The sequence below is a fragment of the Saccopteryx leptura genome, chromosome 13, assembly GCF_036850995.1.
Source record: "Saccopteryx leptura isolate mSacLep1 chromosome 13, mSacLep1_pri_phased_curated, whole genome shotgun sequence".
NCBI lineage: Eukaryota > Metazoa > Chordata > Mammalia > Chiroptera > Emballonuridae > Saccopteryx > Saccopteryx leptura.
Genome location: NC_089515.1, coordinates 53,277,419 through 53,295,349, shown reverse-complemented (window position 1 = coordinate 53,295,349; position 17,931 = coordinate 53,277,419). Strand labels below are relative to the sequence as shown.

General features: G+C 38.8%; 1 protein-coding gene across 6 annotated transcripts in view; it reads right to left on the bottom strand.

Annotated features, from left to right (window-relative positions):
* The window catches only part of MEF2A (myocyte enhancer factor 2A), a 108,728-nt gene that overhangs the window by 64,821 nt on the left and 25,976 nt on the right, over window positions 1-17,931 (bottom strand). Inside the window, exon 2 of one of the 6 annotated variants that reach the window (XM_066355702.1) lies at window positions 7,784-7,901. The exons of 4 other annotated variants lie outside the window; for them this stretch is intronic. The gene's annotated coding sequence lies outside the window, so the exon portion shown is untranslated. The remainder of the gene's footprint in view (window positions 1-7,783; window positions 7,902-17,931) is intronic. One more of the 6 variants, XM_066355704.1, reaches the window with a different exon arrangement.

Here is a 17,931-nt window from a genome sequence, read left to right as displayed (position 1 = left end):
GTGTACAAAAAAACAGTTCAACACTGTATAACAATATACAGAAAAATTCTTCACCCAACAATGTGAAATCTTCACCAAACAATGTGAAATCACAATGTCCAACATCCAAACAAAAATTACAGGAAGTAAAGAGAAGGAGGACAATTGTAGCTTATGACAAGAAAAATCAGTTGACATAAAGAGACCCAGGAACAGTAAAGTTTATGGAGTTAACAGATGAGGACACTAAAACAATGATTATAAATAAGATCTGTATGTTAGAAAAGGTAAAGGAAAATAAGAACATAGTAAGGAGAGAAATGGAAGAAATAAAACTTCCAGAAATAAAAAATAATATTCAAAAATAAAAAACAGGCAGAGCATCGCCCCCTGATGGGCATGCCAGGTGGATCCCGGTTGGAGTCTGTCTGACTGCCTCTCCGTTTCCAGCTTCGGAGAAGTGAAAAAGAAAAAAAATAAAAATAAAAAACACACTGGATGGGATTAAGAACAGATTATATGTTGCAGAAGTAAAGACCAGTGAACCTGAAGACATGAAAAATATTAACCGTACAAATAAAGCAGAGAAGAAAATTATTTTTTTTTAAAATCTAAGAGCAGCCTGACCAGGCGGTGGCACAGTGGATAGAGTGTTGGACTGGGATGCGGAGGACCCAGGTTCGAGACCCCAAGGTCGCCAGCTTGAGCGCGGGCTCATCTGGTTTGAGCAAAGCTCACCAGCTTGGACCTAAGGTCGCTGGCTCCAGCAAGGGGTTACTCAGTCTGCTGAAAGCCCGTGGTCAAGGCACATATGAGAAAGCAAAGAGCTAAGGTGTCACAATGAAAAACTGATGATGCTTCTCATCTCTCTCTCCATTCCTGTCTGTCTGTCCATATCTCTCTCTCTCTCTCTGACTCTCTCTGTCTCTGAAAAAAAAAGAACATTATAAAAAAATCAATTAATTAAAAAATCTAAGAGCAGAAGTACTAAGAGAAACAATACCAAAAGTATACTGGAATTCCACCACTCAAAAGTAAAGGGTGGGGGGGGGGGGGAGTGAAATATTTGAAAGAAACATTGGCCAGTGTTTCCAAATTTTATTTTAAAAAAAACCCTGAAAATATCTAAGCAGTATTTTTTCTCAAAGGAAACCATTCTAAGGTACATCCTAATGAAATGACTAAAACAATCACTGAAAAAGTCTCAAGAGCAGTCCAAAAAAATAGGAAATTTACATTTGGAGGTACAAAATAAAAATAACATCAGACTTTCAGTCAGCAACTATGCAAACTATTTCACAACATATGACCAGAGATAAAGAGGAACATGTCAAGAAAGAGCATCCACTTCATCAAGAAGACAATAAAAAACTAAATATGCATGCACCTGATAACAGAGCTTCAAAATACATGAACCAAAAAGTGAAAGGAGAAACAGACAAATCCATAATTAAAGTTGAAGATTTCCACACTCCTCACTTAGCAATTACTGGAACAAATAGAAAATCAGAAGGGATAAATCTTGAAGAACACTCTTAACCAATTTGACCTAATTAACATTTTTAGAAAGTTCCATTCAAAAACAGCAGAATGTTTAGTGCACGCCACACAGTCACTAACAGGCAACATCCTATACTTATAATAAATATACAAAGTATGTTCTTGGACTGCAAGACAATTAAATTAGAAGCCTATTAGAGAAAAATAGCTAGAAGATAAATATTTGAGGCCCTGGCCAGTTGGCTCATAGGTAGAGCATTGGCCCAGCATGTGGATGTCCTGGGTTTGATTCCCAGTCAAGGCACACAGGAGAAGCACCCATCTGCTTCTCCACCTCTCCCCCTCTAGCTTCTCTCTTTCTCTCTCTCTCTCTCTTCTCCTCCCCTCCTGCAGCCATGGCTCAATTGGAGCAAGTTAGCCCCGGGCACTGAGGATGGCTCCATAGCCTCCACCTCAGACACTTAAAAAAAAAAAAAAAGGCTTCAGTTACAACAGAGCAAGGGCCTCAGATGGGCAGAGCATCCCCCCTAGTGGGCTTGCTGGGTGGATTCCGCTTGGGGCACATGTGGGAGTCTCTCTGTCTCCCCTCCCCTCACTGAATAAAAATACATATTATATATATATTTGGAAATTAAATAGATCAAAAAGAATCACAAAGGAATTTTAAAATTCTTTGAACTCAATGTAAATGAACACATAAACTTTGTAGGATGCAGACAAATACAGAAAAATATTACACATTAAGTGCTCTTTTGAGAAATAGGAAAGGTCTCAAAAACCAGAACAAAAGTCGGGATTACCATCATAGATCCTTTAAACATTAAAATAATATAATATGCAACTTCATGTTCATAAATTACAGAACTTCCATAAAACAAATCCCTTGAAATATTCAAACAACTCTTTTTCAAGAATAATATAAATCTAAATAGCCCAGTGTGAATCAAAAAATTGAATTCATAGCTTAAAACCTTCCCACAAAGAAACTCCAAACCCAGAGGTCTTCATTGGTGAATTTTATCAAAGACGTAAAGAAATAACACCAATTATACAGAAATTTTTCAAAACCAGGAAAGCTTTCCAACTCAGTCTATTATCTGGATAAAACAAAAATAATTTAAAATAAAAAGCCAATATCTACAATGAACACAGATTTTTAAAAAATGTTTACTAAGTTTTAGTAAATGAATCTAGTAATATATAAAAAGTATAACATATCATGACCAAAAGTGGGGATTATCTCAGAAATATATGATTTGTTGGTTCAATATCTAAAAATCAAGCAACGTTATTTACCACATTAACAAAGAGGAAAAAAGAATGTAATTATCTCAAAAGACACAGATAACTGTTGATAAAAAATGTAATATCCATTCATGATAAGAAAAAAGAGTCTCAGCAGGCTCTGAATAGAAGGAAATCTGTCACCCTCAATCTGAGAGAGTATCTACAACACCTACGGTGGCCAGCAGTGCTGGTGAAAGACCATGTTCTGGACCTAAGATCCGGACTAAGGCGGGGATGTCAGCTCACCACTCCAGTTCAACATTGCACTGGGACCACAAGGCTATGCAATAAGCAAATAAAAGGTATAAGATGTGAAAGGAGAAAGCAAAATATTCTTTATTCACAGACAAGATGATGGTCTACACCAAACATCTGAAGGAATATAAGAAAGAATATAAAATAATACCATTGGAACTAATAATGAGTTGAGCAGAACCACAAATTACAAAGTTTTACACAAAAATCAATTATATTTCTATATACTTACCACAACAAAAACTGATTTTCTCTAAGTTGCCATTCACAAGACAAAAATATAAAGATCTGTTTAACAAAACATTAACACATTTACACTAAAAACTACAAAACACTGCAGAGAAAAACTAAAGACAATTTAAATGAAGAAAAATACCAAGTTCATGCATCGGAATACTTAACACACTTAAGAGATCAACTCTCCCCAAAGTAGCCTCTAGGATAAAAGCATTCATAATCAAAATGTCATTAGGCATTTCTGTAGAGACTGACATGCTGGTTCTAAACTACACAGAGAAATGGAAAGGACCTAGAATAGAAAAACAGCTTAGATACAGAAGAATCAAGTTGGAGGATTTACACCACTTGCTTTTAAGACTCACTATAAAGCTACAGTATTTAAGAAAGTGCAGTGTTGTCATAAGGACAGATACATAGGTCAACAGAACAGAGAGAAAGTCCTGAAATAGAACCACATATGATGCTCTATTGATTTTCAACAAAGGTGACAAGGTAACTCAACAAGAGAAAATATTATTTTCTCAAAAATGCTTCTGGAACAACTGATTTCCAATTGCAAAGAAATGTATCTCGTCCCTTATCTCACACTAGATAAAAAAGTTAACTCAAAGTGGATCACAGACCTAAAATATAAGAGCCCAAAGGAGTCCCAAGACATGAAGGAAAAGAAAAAAAGTAGGAGAAAGTTTTGCCCAATCTCTGTGCCAATCCTTCAATTTCTACTCTATATTAGGGTAGAATTATAGGGGGAAATCCCTAATCAAAAGCTACTCAGGGCCTGACCAGGCCATGGCGCAGTGGATAGTGTCGGACTGAGACACAGAGGACCCAGGTTCAAAACTCCGAGGTCGTCAGTTTGAGCGCGGGCTCATCTGGTTTGAGCAAGGCTCACCAGCTTGGACCCAAGGTTGCTGGCTCGAGCAAGGGATCACTCAGTCTGCTGTAGCCAGTCAAAGCACATATGAGAAAGCAATCACTGAGAAACTAAGGTACCGCAACAAAGAATTGATGCTTCTCATCTCTCTCCCTTCCAATCTGTCTGTTCCTCTCTCTGTCACACACACACACACACACACACACACACAAAGCTACTCAGGGCCCTGGCCAGTTGGCTCAGTGGTAGAGCCTTAGCCAGGCATAGGGAAGTCCAGGGTTCGATTCCCGGTCAGGGCACACAGGAGAAGCACCCAACTCCTTCTCCCTGTCCTTCCTCTCTCTCTCTTCCCCTCCTGCAGCCAAGTCTCCATTGGAGCAAAGTTGACTCAGGCACTGAGGATGGCTCCATGGCCTCCGCCTCAGGTGTTAGAATGGCTCTATCCACAAGGGAGCATCGGCCCAGATGGGCAGAGCATCGCCCCCTGGTGGGCATGCCGGGTGGATCCCGGTTGGGCCATGTGGGGAGTCTCTCTGCCTCCCTGCAGAAAAAAAAAAAAAAAAAAAAAAAGGCTACTCAGTCAACATATGAATCTATTCAACAGGAAAGAGCACCTTCCATCTAAGTACTCACTGAAACTCCTAAACAAGTAGTTACTAACTCAAGCACACCCTTGGAGCCATAGGCAGCCTGCAATAGAGAATAAGACACTGTCTACTTGAGCATAGGGAAGGAAGCATCAAAGAACATGCCCTAAAGCAGCGGTTCCCAACCCCCGGGCCGCAGACCGCTCCCGGTCCGTGGGCCATTTGGTACCGGTCTGCAGAAAAAGAATAACTTACATTATTCCGTTTCATTTATATTTAAGTCTGAACGATGTTTTATTTTTTAAAAATGACCAGATTCCCTCTGTTACATCAGTCTAAGACTCACTCTTGACGCTTGTCTTGGTCACATGATACATTTATCCATCTCACCCTAAGGCCAGTCCGTGAAAATATTTTCTGACATTAAACCGGTCCATGGTCCAAAAAAGGTTGGGGACCACTGCCCTAAAGGACCCAAATATAACAGCCGAAGTTACGCACACAGCCATTATTATCCAGGTTCAGAGAAGGTGCAGAGTTCTGAGCTACGGGTGTAAGAATGGCTAAATGCCTACAGAGCTTTAACTCAAATCACACCCTTTTGAGCAGTTAGTGAACAAAGGAATTCCAAGATTTGTACTTTTTTTAAAAAAAAAGCAAATAAACATTCAGAGATTTTACACAACAGTAACCAAAGCTTGTGTTTTAAAAATATGAATAAAACTTTATTATTCCCAGCCTGTCTGTATACACGTAAGATTTGGACTGAAAGATTCTTCACTTCAACTGAAAACAAGGTCTATTCTCCTGGCACCCCACACTGAGAATTTCACAAAATGTACTGTTATATAGCCACAAGAAACTGATATTGAAATAAGCAGTTTAACAAAAAAACTTATTTTGTAAGTTCACAATCATACTTTATAACAGGGACCCCCAGACTTTTTACACAGGGGGCCAGTTCACTGTCCCTCAGACCGTTGGAGGGCCGGACTATAAAAATAACTATGAGCCTGGCCTGTGGTGGCACAGTGGATAAAGCGTTGACCTGGAATGCTGAGGTTGCCGGTTCAAATCCCTCGGCTTACCTGGTCAAGGCATATATGGGAGTTGATGCTTCCTGCTTCTCCCCCCCCCCCCTTCTCTCTGTCTCTCTCTCTCTGTGTCTCTCTTCTCTAAAATGAATTTTAAAAAATTTTAAAAAAACAACTATGAACAAATCCCTATGCACACTGCACATATCTTATTTTAAAGTAAAAAAACAAAACGGGAACAAATACAGTATTTAAAATAAAAAACAAGTAAATTTAAATCAACAAACTGACCAGTATTTCAATGGGAACTATGGGCCTGCTTTTGGCTAATGAGATGGTCAATGTGCTCCTCTCACTGACCACCAATGAAAGAGGTGCCCCTTCCGGAAGTGCGGCGGGGGCCGGATAAATGGCTTCAAGGGGGCCGCATGCACCCCACGGGCTGCAGTTTGGGGACCCCTGCTTTATAACATTTAATTACTCAAGGAAAAAAAATTAGATCTTATGTTAAATAGAAAAATTATTCTTAAAATGACAAGAACAAAAAAAATCTCTTGGCCCTGGATGGTTGGCCCAGTGGTAGAGCGTCGGCCTGGCGTGCAGGAGTCCCAGGTTCGATTCCCGGCCAGGGCACACAGGAGAAGTGCTCATCTGCTTCTCCACCCCTCCCCTTCTCCTTCCTCTCTGTCTCTCTCCTCCCCTCCCACAGCCAAGGCTCCATTGGAGCAAAGATGGCCTGGGCACTGAGGATGGCTCCATGGCCTCTGCCTCAGGCGCTAGAATGGCTCTGATTGTGGCAGAGCGACGCCCCAAGATGGGCAGAGCATCGCTCCCTGGTGGGCATGCTGGGTGGATCCCGGTAGGGCGCATGCGGGAGTCTGTCTGACTGCCTCCCCGTTTCCAGCTTCGGAAAAATACAAAAAAAAAAAAAAAAAAAAAATCTCTTAAGTGCCTTTCCCAAGTTTTGTATTGATATAATCAGGCATAATCAGTAATATATAATATTTAAAATTGTAATGCTAACTTCTTATAAAAAACTACTCCCTAACATTTTTCAAAATTGCATTATTTTTAAATAGTCTAGTATCAATACAATATTCTTTCCACTTAAAAAAAAAGGTAGCCTGACCAGGCGGTGGCGCAGTGGATAGAGCGTCGGACTGGGATGCGGAAGGACCCAGGTTCGAGACCCCAAGATCGCCAGCTTGAGCACGGGCTCATCTGGTTTGAGCAAAACCTCAACAGCCTGGACCCAAGGTCGCTGCCTTGAGTAAGGGGTCACTTGGTCTGCTGTAGCCCCCTGATCAAGGCACATATGAGAAAGCAATCAATGAACAACTAAGGTGTCACAATGCGCAACGAAAAACTAATGATTGATGCTTCTCATCTCTCTGTTCCTGTCTGTCTGTCCCTGTCTATCTCTCTGTCTCAGTTTAAAAAAAAAAAAAAAAAAGGTAGACTTCAGATGAGGTTTTACTCAGAAAACTTCTAACTAGGACTACATATCTTACATTATTAACCTGGACCAATTAAGTTTTTAACTCATAACAGCCTAAACAAGGGCTTTGCAATTATGGGCCTGGGATTTAAGGCAATAAATTCAAAGTACAAAAAAAGTTCCATTTTAAAGGATCTCTTAAATTAGCTTCTTTTTTTCATTGACTCATCCCACCTTTCCAAAAACAAGGCTAGAGCTGTCTCATTTGAAAACTCTCTTCCTCAGCTTATTAATTAATTCATATCCTCAAACCCTCCCTTCCTTTTTTTTTATAAAAAAAATTGATAAGGAAATAGCAAAGATGAAAAGATCTGGGGTTATCTGAGCAGTGTCAGACAAAATACACGAGAACTGTATATAATATTAAGCACGTCAACTGGAGTCTATAAATTTCCTAATTCACCTACATTAATCCCCAAAATAAACCTCAAGATGCCCACCATTCAAACTCACAAGACAGTCTGAATGGATTACATCTAACGCTCAGAGTCAAGTGTCTTAACAAAACATTTCAACTATATTTACTTACTTAATAGCATAGGAAAATGAAAAGCGTTTTACTACAAATGATGTATCAACAAAAAGTGCACTTAGATACAATCCTTGCAGAAAACTCTTCTTTGTTTCTTTGTCACAAAATGCAATTCCTTAATAAAGAAAAAAAATATGAGATGGGTTAGTAATTGTTCTCTCAGACAGAGAATTAAATATACATCTCATTTTTACAAATTCCAATAATAACACTATGCTGGCAGCTCCACAACACTTGCCGAATAATAGAAAAATAAAAATGTTAAAGTCAGTTGTTTTATTTGGCTACTAAAAACAATGTTAGCCAACTGAGCATTTCTAATGTCACTACCCAGTTTTTCAGGGAGTTGTACTTAGATGTTCAGTAACAGTCTATGCACTCCCAAGATTCACAAGATGGTCTCCTATATTCCATTTTCCTATCCTCTGTATCACATGATAATGCTTTATATGTATTTACCTGCTACACACAGCGCAGTGAATTTATGTTTTGATAAAATAGTTGAAAATATTCACTGCACTATGCTCTTCTTTAAAAAGAAAATTGTCAATGGGTCAGTAATTTCTCCTGCCAGAAACATGTTTGTCTTCATATGCAATGTATATCCTTATAGCTTTCAACATCTTTTAAAAGGACCATAAAATGAAAATAATAACCATAACATACCAAACACGAATATAACACTGATCATCAATAATTCATATTAATAAAGGAAAACTGGTGAATACTAACCAGTCCTGCTACATTTCTGCTTTAACATAATAGCAAGACAATGACAATGGTGTTTTTCATTGAAATGACAATCGGCTCTCATACATGGGCATCAAACTCTTCATGCTTTAACAAGATTTTGCTAGCAGCCATGATGTAGTAACTAGGGTAAAAATCACCCCAATTACGATGCTCATCTAATAATCTGGAATTGCATGCTAGGTCATTTTGCCAATCTCCAAGTTTCTCCTCAGAAATACTGATTCAACCATATTAATTACTGCGATGCTGTAATTTTATTTCTATTTGAAATGAACACCTTTTTCAGCTTTCCCACTTCCATATTCTCTTTATATTAACAAATTAAGTATTAAAAGCTTGAACTTTAAAATACATATTCACACTCTCAAGTCTGCCTTTTTTGCGAGGTTAAAAGGAGCCTGCTTTAAAAAGCCAATTTCAACTTGTACTCCAATTGCATTGAAATGTAGGAAAGAAGAAAACTCCTCAAATATAGTGTTCTTACCAACTTCTAAAATCCAGTAATTCAAAGTCAAACTAGTCCTCATGTTTCCTCAAATCTAAACAAAACTAATTATTTTAATATGTATTTTAGCAATAGCTTTGTATCAACATCACAGCAGGAATTGGACCCCATGGTAAATAACTGATTAAACACAGATTGAATAGTTACACATCATATCCATGTTCTTACATCAAAACTCATGCCTCGATTCTATAAACCAGGGGTCCCCAAACTTTTTACACAGGGGGCCAGTTCACTGTCCCTCAGACCGTTGGAGGGCCGCCACAGACAGTGCTCCTCACTGACCACCAATGAAAGAGGTGCCCCTTCCGGAAGTGCGGGGGGGGGGGCAGATAAATGGCCTCAGGGGGCCGCAAGCAGCCCGCCTGCATAAACAAACTGTTAGGATCACTTGGTGTTTTGCACATAGTTCTCAAATAGTTTCTAAAGGTAATAGACTAAAAATCAAGTTTTTGTAGTTCTTTTATAATGATCCACAATGAAACATACTCTGACCTTCAAAAAATAAAACACTGAAAGGTTAACACTGCAGCCAGCTAAAATTAAGTTTCATACACTGAACCTCCAAATCCCGCTCCCCTTATCCAGGCGAGGCTAGACACTGTTCTGCTAACTGTGGCACCTCCCACACCTGGTACCACCAGCCCCCCAGCTCCCTTCTACCTCCACTTAACCTACATTGTTTCTAACCAGGACTACAAGCCATTGTACAAACTGTCAAATTCCGTAACTTTGTTCAAGTTTTTACCCCAGTGAATGAGGCATATGTAATAGGCATGGCAGATAGACACAAAGTCCTTTGTGAGAAAAAAACTAAGCAAGAGAGGAAATACTGCCATAGGAAGGGGACAAAAACATGACAAAGGGTATCCAGGGATGACCAACAAAAACAACCGCAACAACAGCAGTCAGTAACTGTCATCGGCTAATCAGTATCCTAATTGCCTTCCATGTATTAACTAAGGGAAAGCCAACAAGAACCTCACTATCATCCTCCAGAAGAAACAAATACTAAGAAGCAACATGCCAAGAGCATGCTGCTAAACTAGTGAGGGGTGGGGCCAGGATTCTAACTCAGGCAGGCTTTAACAGTGATGCCTAACCACAGTTCAGTTCATGCTTTTTGTGAATGAATTAAATAAGTGGAAAAAATGAACGCATACTGTAGCAACAGATTCAAAAGACAGCAAGGTAAACCTCTGTCTCAGAGGACCGAGCCATGTGAGCAGCTTCTGCTATATGTTGATAAACACTGTGCATCAACACCTACCTGTGGCAGGCACCCTGACAACTAACAGGTGGGTGTCTGCTCTGAACAAGAATGACAGTCACATAACAATAACTTGTGAAATATGTTTTAAATTTCAATATGACAGTTACCACAAAGAAAAATTACACAAGACATTATCACGAAAATCACACGGTAAAAAAAAATTTAAAGGCACTCGGAAATAAATAAGACCTTCGAAGGCATTATTGTTTCAGCGATAGTTTGATGCTAAATATCCTATTTTATACTGTGACAAGGTGCTGTCAATTTCCAATTTTCCGTATTAACAAAACAGGTTAAATGAAATGATCACAGTTCAAACTCCTCTCTTCAAATGTCTCAAGTGCACTTTACCAAGCAGACACACAACACCGAGAACAACTGTTGATGAGAACTAAGACCTAAATGACCCCAAATAAATAAATTGCTCCCTAACTCCTCTCTCTTGCTATATCTGCTTATTATTTAAGCGCCTGATCGGTGAGTGCCAATACGCAAAGTGAGGCCAATGTGCTGCCGACACGATATTAAAACTCTACTGTCAACCCTTAGGGCCTATTAACCTAAGCATCTCCTCAGATCTTGATTTAAAAAAAAAAACAACTCAATACATATATAATGGAAATCACTGTCTTCTGTTTGGAAAGTATAAAAACTTCATTGAACACCTCCACCCTGCACATAATGCAGTGTCAAAAGAAAAAAAAAGGTTTCTGCATGAAAATAAACAGCTTTAAAGTCAATCCAGATTAGGACAAAAGTGAAACAGGTGTAAAGATAACATCAGTCCTCAAACACAATAAAATGTGATATTTGCTCAAATAGGAATTTCGGTTTGTAATCAGAACTTGGACCTAGTGGCAATGCTGTTTTGATTAGAATGACGGTCAGCTGTCATACATGGACATCACACTACTCACGCCTGAAAAGGAGTCTGCTAGCGGCCATGGTGTAGTAACTCGTACCAGACATGCTCTCCCCCAAACTTAATGGAAAGATAAGTCAGGTATGAAACACGACGATGTTAAAACACTGGACAGCTAGCAGCTCAGCACTGCGGTGCCTGCAAACAGGCCGAGTCTGGAGGGCAGCCTGGGGAATGGAAGCCAAGCACAGTGCGGTCTCACAGCGACCAGGAGAGAGAGGAAATGGACCAGACCGCAGGGAGGTGGAGGCCGTGGGAATCCGTGCCACTGAGCAGGAGCAGGAGCAGGAGAGGGCGGAGCTCAAGAAGACAGAGTGTTTCTGAAATCTGCAGAGATGTCTTCCCAAAAGAAATGTAAGGTAAGCCTAATATGTGATTTTCAATTTTCTAGTAACCACATTAGAAAGTAAAATGAGGCAGGTGAAACTAATTTTAACACAATTCACTTAACCCACTGTCCTCAAAACATTATCATTTCAGGTAATAACTGACTGAAATTCAGTGTGTGTTTTATACTTACAGCATAAATCTGAACGAGCCACAATTCATGTTCTCAGCAGCCACACGGGGCTAACTGCTACCATACTTGACAATGAAGTTTTTCACTGAACAGGAGCCCTGCAGGAAGAAACTCCACAAAGCCATGCGAAGGACAAGGATCAGGAGGAAGCAGTGGGCTCAACAGTTCCCAGAGGTGACAGAAGACTGGGGGATGTTCGCGTTCTGACCAGTGGGGAGAAAGCCTTCACTGAACCTGGAGCAGAATCCCCCCCACTAGCAGTGCTAAACTAGGTCTGCAGTCAAGGCTATGCTAGACCTGCCAGAACAAAGTCTACAAATGAGCCTTAAAAGGTTCAAAGAGATCTACAAGAACTGCAACAGCCTACCAAACAAAGTTTAAATCTCCTGTGAGGAAATCCACAAAATCCCAACAGTAAAGTGATGAATGTCCAAGAGTCAATCAAAACTTACTAAACATAAGAGATGGGAAAATGTGTGACCCACGCCAGCAGAAAAATCTGAAAAAGGACACAGACACAGGAACAGAGAGATGGTATCTTTAAAGACATATAAACTTTAAAATATTAAAATATAATTATATATTAAAATATATACTTTAAAATATTACAAACATATGAAAGTACTTAAAAATAATCAAATGGATTTCTAAAATGTAAAAGATAGTATCTCAGAAAGTAACTAGACAGACTTAGCAACAGGTTAAGCAGGAAAAAAAGAAAAGATCCCTAAATCAAAGATGTAAAAACAGAATGAAAAATACATAAATAAAAAGAAAGAAGCAAAGAGCAGAACATGGAGGACCTGTGAGAATATCAAAGCAATCTAAAAATGGTGCATAATTGGCGTCCTAGAAGGATGGGAAGAAAAGAAATGTCAGAAAAAATAGGAGACAAAGAATTTCCAAAGTTGAAAACTGAACCCATATATTCAAGAAACTCAACAAACAAAAACACTTGAGCGCCAAGAAACTACATCAAGTCATTGTACTAATCAAACTGGGGAAATTCAGAGATACAAAAAAAATCTAAAAGCCACCAAAGTGGGGGGAAGACATACCACATACAGAGGAACAAAGAATTACCACAAACTCCTTGTCAAAAATTATGCACACAAGTTTAAAACAAAGGAACAGCACCTTTAAAGTGCTAGAAAGGAAAAAAAAATCTGCAAACTAAAATCTACATACAACAAAAATATCCTTCACAGATGGTGGGGAAATAAAGACATCTCAGACACAGAAGTTGAGAATCTGTCACCAGCAGGTGTGCGTGACAAGGAACATTGAAAGATGTTCTGCAGAAAGAAAAAGGACAGCAGAACCATACAACAGAGTGAGTCCTAATGTCAACTATGGACTTATTTAATGATAAAGTATCAATATGGGTTCATCAATCATAATGAATGTACCACACCCATAAAAGATGTTAATAACAGGGGACATGGAGTGAGGGAAAGAATAGAGGGGTGAGTATGTAGAAACTCTGTACTTTTCATTCAATTTTTCTGTAAACCTAAAAGTGCTCTAAAAGATATATCATGAATTAAAAATAAATAGGAGACAGAAACCTAATTCTACACAAAGGAATAACAACAGAATTGATAAATAGGTGAGTTTACCATTTAATGTATTTTCTTCTAATTTTTTAAAAAGATCCTTGGTTGTGTAAAGCAAAGGAGGTAATAATATAAAGTAATATTAACATGTAGAATAAACTAATGACACAAATAGAGGCAAGAACAAGGGAAAGAAAATTGGAAGTACACTGCAGTGAGGATCTTACATTATTCATGAAGTGATGAAAGTAGATTGTGAGAAGCTCAAATGCAGTCTGTAAAACCCTAGAGCAACCACTAAAGAAGCTAGTAAAATAAGACTAATTAACCAAGATAGATAAAATGAATCACTAAAATATATGCAATCCAAAAAAGAAAAGGTAGAAAAAGAGAAAAAGGGAGACACAAAATACGTGGAATAAAATTAAAAACCATACAGCAAGATGGTCAACTGAAATCCAACTTACAGGGGGTCCTCAGGTTACAACACAGTTCCCTTCCCACAGTTACAGTGACGTAACCCGAATTTTGGTGCAAGTCAAAACACACCCTAGCCTAAGTCACTTACTTATCCTAGCACAGTTATGAAATCATAATCTAGAACATAAAAACACAACTAAGCCACAGAAAAAGAATACTACATATTCTTCCACCAAGCGCAACCAAACTAGTTTGCCCAATAGTCCGTAAGTATGATGCTAACGGCATAAGCCAAAACACTCACGTCTCATTTTTTTTAGATTTTTATGGGAGTGAGCATTGTAAACTCAAAACATTGCATGTTGAGACTGTAGTAACCCAAGGACCCCCTGTATATGGATAATTACATTAAATATATATATAAGGTTAAATGATCCAATTACAAGGTAGAAACTGCCTAACCAGGCAGTGACTAATGGATAGAGCGTTGGACTGGGAAGCAGAGGACCCAGGTTCAAAAACCCAAGGTCCACGGCTTGAGTATGGGTTTACCAGCTTGAGCCCAAAGGTCGCTGGCTTGAGCAAGGGGTCACTGGCTCTGCTGTAGTCCCTCCCCCCCACCTTAAGGCACGTATAAGAAAGCAATCAACGAACAACTGAGCTGCTGCAAGGAAGAATGGATGCTTCTCATCTCTCTCCCTTCCTGCCTGTCTGACCCTATCTGTTCCTCTCTCTATCTCTCTGTCAAAAAAAAAAAAAAGGTAGAAACTATCTGACTAAAAGTAGACATTGTCAAATTTGATAAAGGTACCCAATTTAAATATAATGCTATACACAGGTTAAACAAACTAGAATAGGATATACCATACACATAGTAATCTTAAGAAAGCTAGAGTGCCAATCTCAAAGTAGACTGTAGGAGAATGATTACTACCAGGGATAAAAAGTGACATAGATCATACTATTTAAAGTGTCAACTTATCAGAAATACAAAATAAACTTTGAATGTTTATACAGCCAGTAACAGGTTTAAAATACATGAAACAAACACTGATAGAACTAAAAGGAGAATGGGATAAATCTACAATTATGGCTGCAGATGTCAATACTCCCTCAGAATAAGTAAAACAAGTAGAAAGAAAATCAGTAAAGAAATGTAACACCTGAACAACACTATGAACCAGCCCAGTCTAATTGTGTACCTCTCTGAGTGCAGTCAACAAGAGAACACACATTCTACCATAAAATAAGATACACAGAGAAATACAAGAACTGAAATCCTATAAAACAGTGGTTCTCAACCTGTGGGTCGCGACGCCCGCCGGGGTCGCGACCCACAGGTTGAGAACCGCTGCTATAAAAAGTTTTTCTGACCACAAAACAATTAAAGGTCAATACCAGAAAGATATTGTAAAATATTCAAAGTATTTGGAAATTAACACTTTTCAAATAACTCATAGGTCAAAGAAATCATGAGGAAAATTAAAAATACTTTGAAATAAATAACAAAAACATATCATCTGATAATGTGGTGTGGAACTAAGAATACTTGGAAATTTATAATTTTTAAGTGTTTATGTTAGAAAAGAATAAAAGTTTAACACTGTTATAAATTAGTTTCCACCTTAAGAAGCTAAAGGGATAAAACATATTAAACAAAAAATAGAGGTACGGAAATGATAGCAATTGGTAAAGTAGATCAGATACACAATAGATAAAAATCAATGAAAACAAAAGCTGGTTCTTTGAAAACCACCTTTAGCCAGACTGGTCAAGAACAGCTAAGAGAAGACACAAATTACCAACATCAGAACTGAAAGAGAGGAATGTACTACAGGTATTTCCAACATTAAAAGAACATTAAGGTGCCCTGGCCGGTTGGCTCAGTGGTAGAACGTCGGCCTGGCGTGCAGGAGTCCCGAGTTCGATTCCTGGCCAGGGCACACAGGAGAAGCACCCATCTGCTTCTCCACCCCTCCCCCTCTCCTTCCTCTCTGTCTCTCTCTTCCCCTACCACAGCCAAGGCTCCACTGGAGCAAAGTTGGCCCGGGCACTGAGGATGGCTCTATGGCCTCTGCCTCAGACACTAGAATGGCTCTGGTTGCAACAGAGCGACACCCCGGAGGGGCAGAGCATCGCGCCCTGGTGGGCAGAGCGTTGCCCCCTGGTGGGCGTGCCGGGTGGATCCCGGTTGGGCGCATGCGGGAGTCTGACTGTCTATCCCCGTTTCCAGCTTCAGAAAAATACAAAAAAAAAAACAAAAACAAAAAACAAAAAAAGACCATTAAGGTAATACTAAGTACAATGTGGACAATAAATTTGACAACTTAAATAGACAAAATTCCTTGAAACATGCACATTATCAAAACAGATGCAAAATGAAAGTCTAACTAACCCTTTATTTAATAAAGAAATTGAATTCAAAATAAAAAGGCTTCCCACAAAGAAAACTCCAGACCCAGATGTCTTCCCTAGTGAATTCTTTCAGTATCTGAAGATATATCATTCTTCTACAAAATCTTTCAGGAAATAAAACACTTACCATATTTAAAGCGGTCAGCATAACCCTGATACCAAAACAAGGCAGGAGACCACAAGGAAAGAAACTACATACCAGTGCAAGTGGAGTTTGTCTCAGGAATGCAAGGTTGGTTTAGTATCCCAAAATCAAAGTAATTCACATTAACATACTATATAGAAGAAAGAAACAGGATTAATTTCAAAAGAGAGAAAGCATTTACTGATGATAAAACATACTCCATACCTTGGAGTATGTGGAGAAACCTCTCATCAAACCAGGACTAAAGGGAACTTCCTCAACCTAAGGAAAGGCATCTACGGAAACCTAAGTCAAATATCATACTTAATAATGAAAGGCATTAACCTATGCCCTATCCCCAACTGGAAACAAAGCAAGGACACCCACTCTTGTCATTTCTAATCACAATTATAGTAGAAGTGCTAACAAGTGCAGTAACGCATGGAAGAGAAGGAAGACAGCCAGATTGCACAGGAACAAATAAAACAGCCTCTATTTGCATGACATGACAACATACATAGAAATCCCCCAAAGATCTATAACAATGTAACTAGAACTAAAAGGTAGGTTTTGCAAGGGTGTGGGATACAAGGTAAAAATAAAAATAAAAATAAATTTAAGTCATATATCTATATACTGGTAATTACAAATACAAAATTAAACTTTTATAAAATACCATTCCCCTCAATATTGAAAGTATGAACTATTTAAAGACAAATTTAACAATGTATGTGCAAGATTATTACCCTGAATACTAAAAACCACTGCAAGAGAAATAAAGGAAGACCTACATATAATAGTTATAGCATGTTCATGGATCAGAACACTCAGTCAATATTCTTGAGATAATGGTTCTTCTCAAACTGATTTACAATTCAACATAATCCCAATTCAAATCCTTGTAGGAACTAACAATGGTCATGCAGAATTTATTATACTTAAAAAATTTTTGTAAAGAAATAAAGGTTGGAGGCTACATACAGCATGTATTGTGTTTTTAAAACAAAAATACAACAAAATAACATAAATCAATGGAACAGACTAGAGAATCCGGAAGTGAATTCACACCCCTACTGTCACTTGATATTCAACAAAGACGTCAAGGTAATTCAATGGGGAAAAGAAAGCGTACCAACAAATGATACTAGAATACATAACTCTTTTATTTTATTAATTTTAATGTGATGACATTGATAAATCAGGGTACATATGTTCAGAGAAAACATCTCTAGGTTATTTTGACATCTGCTTATGCTGCATTCCCATCACCCAAAGTCCAATTGTCTTCCATCACCTTCTAACTGGTTTTCTTTTCTTTTTTTTTTTTTTTTACAGGGACAGAGAGAGAGTCAGACAGAGGGATAGATAGGAACAGGCAGACAGGAACGGAGGGAGATGAGAAGCATCAATCATCAGTTTTTCGTTGCGACACTTTAGTTATTCATTGATTGCTTTCTCATATGTGCCTTGACCGCGGGCCTTCAGCAGACCGAGTAACCCCTTGCTTGAGCCAGCGACTTTGAGTCCAAGCTGGTGAGCTTTGCTCAAACCAGATGAGCCCGCGTTCAAGCTGGCGACCGCAGGGTCTCGAACCTGGGTCCTCTGCATCCCAGTCCGACGCTCTATCCACTGCGCCACCAACTGGTCAGGCTCTAAC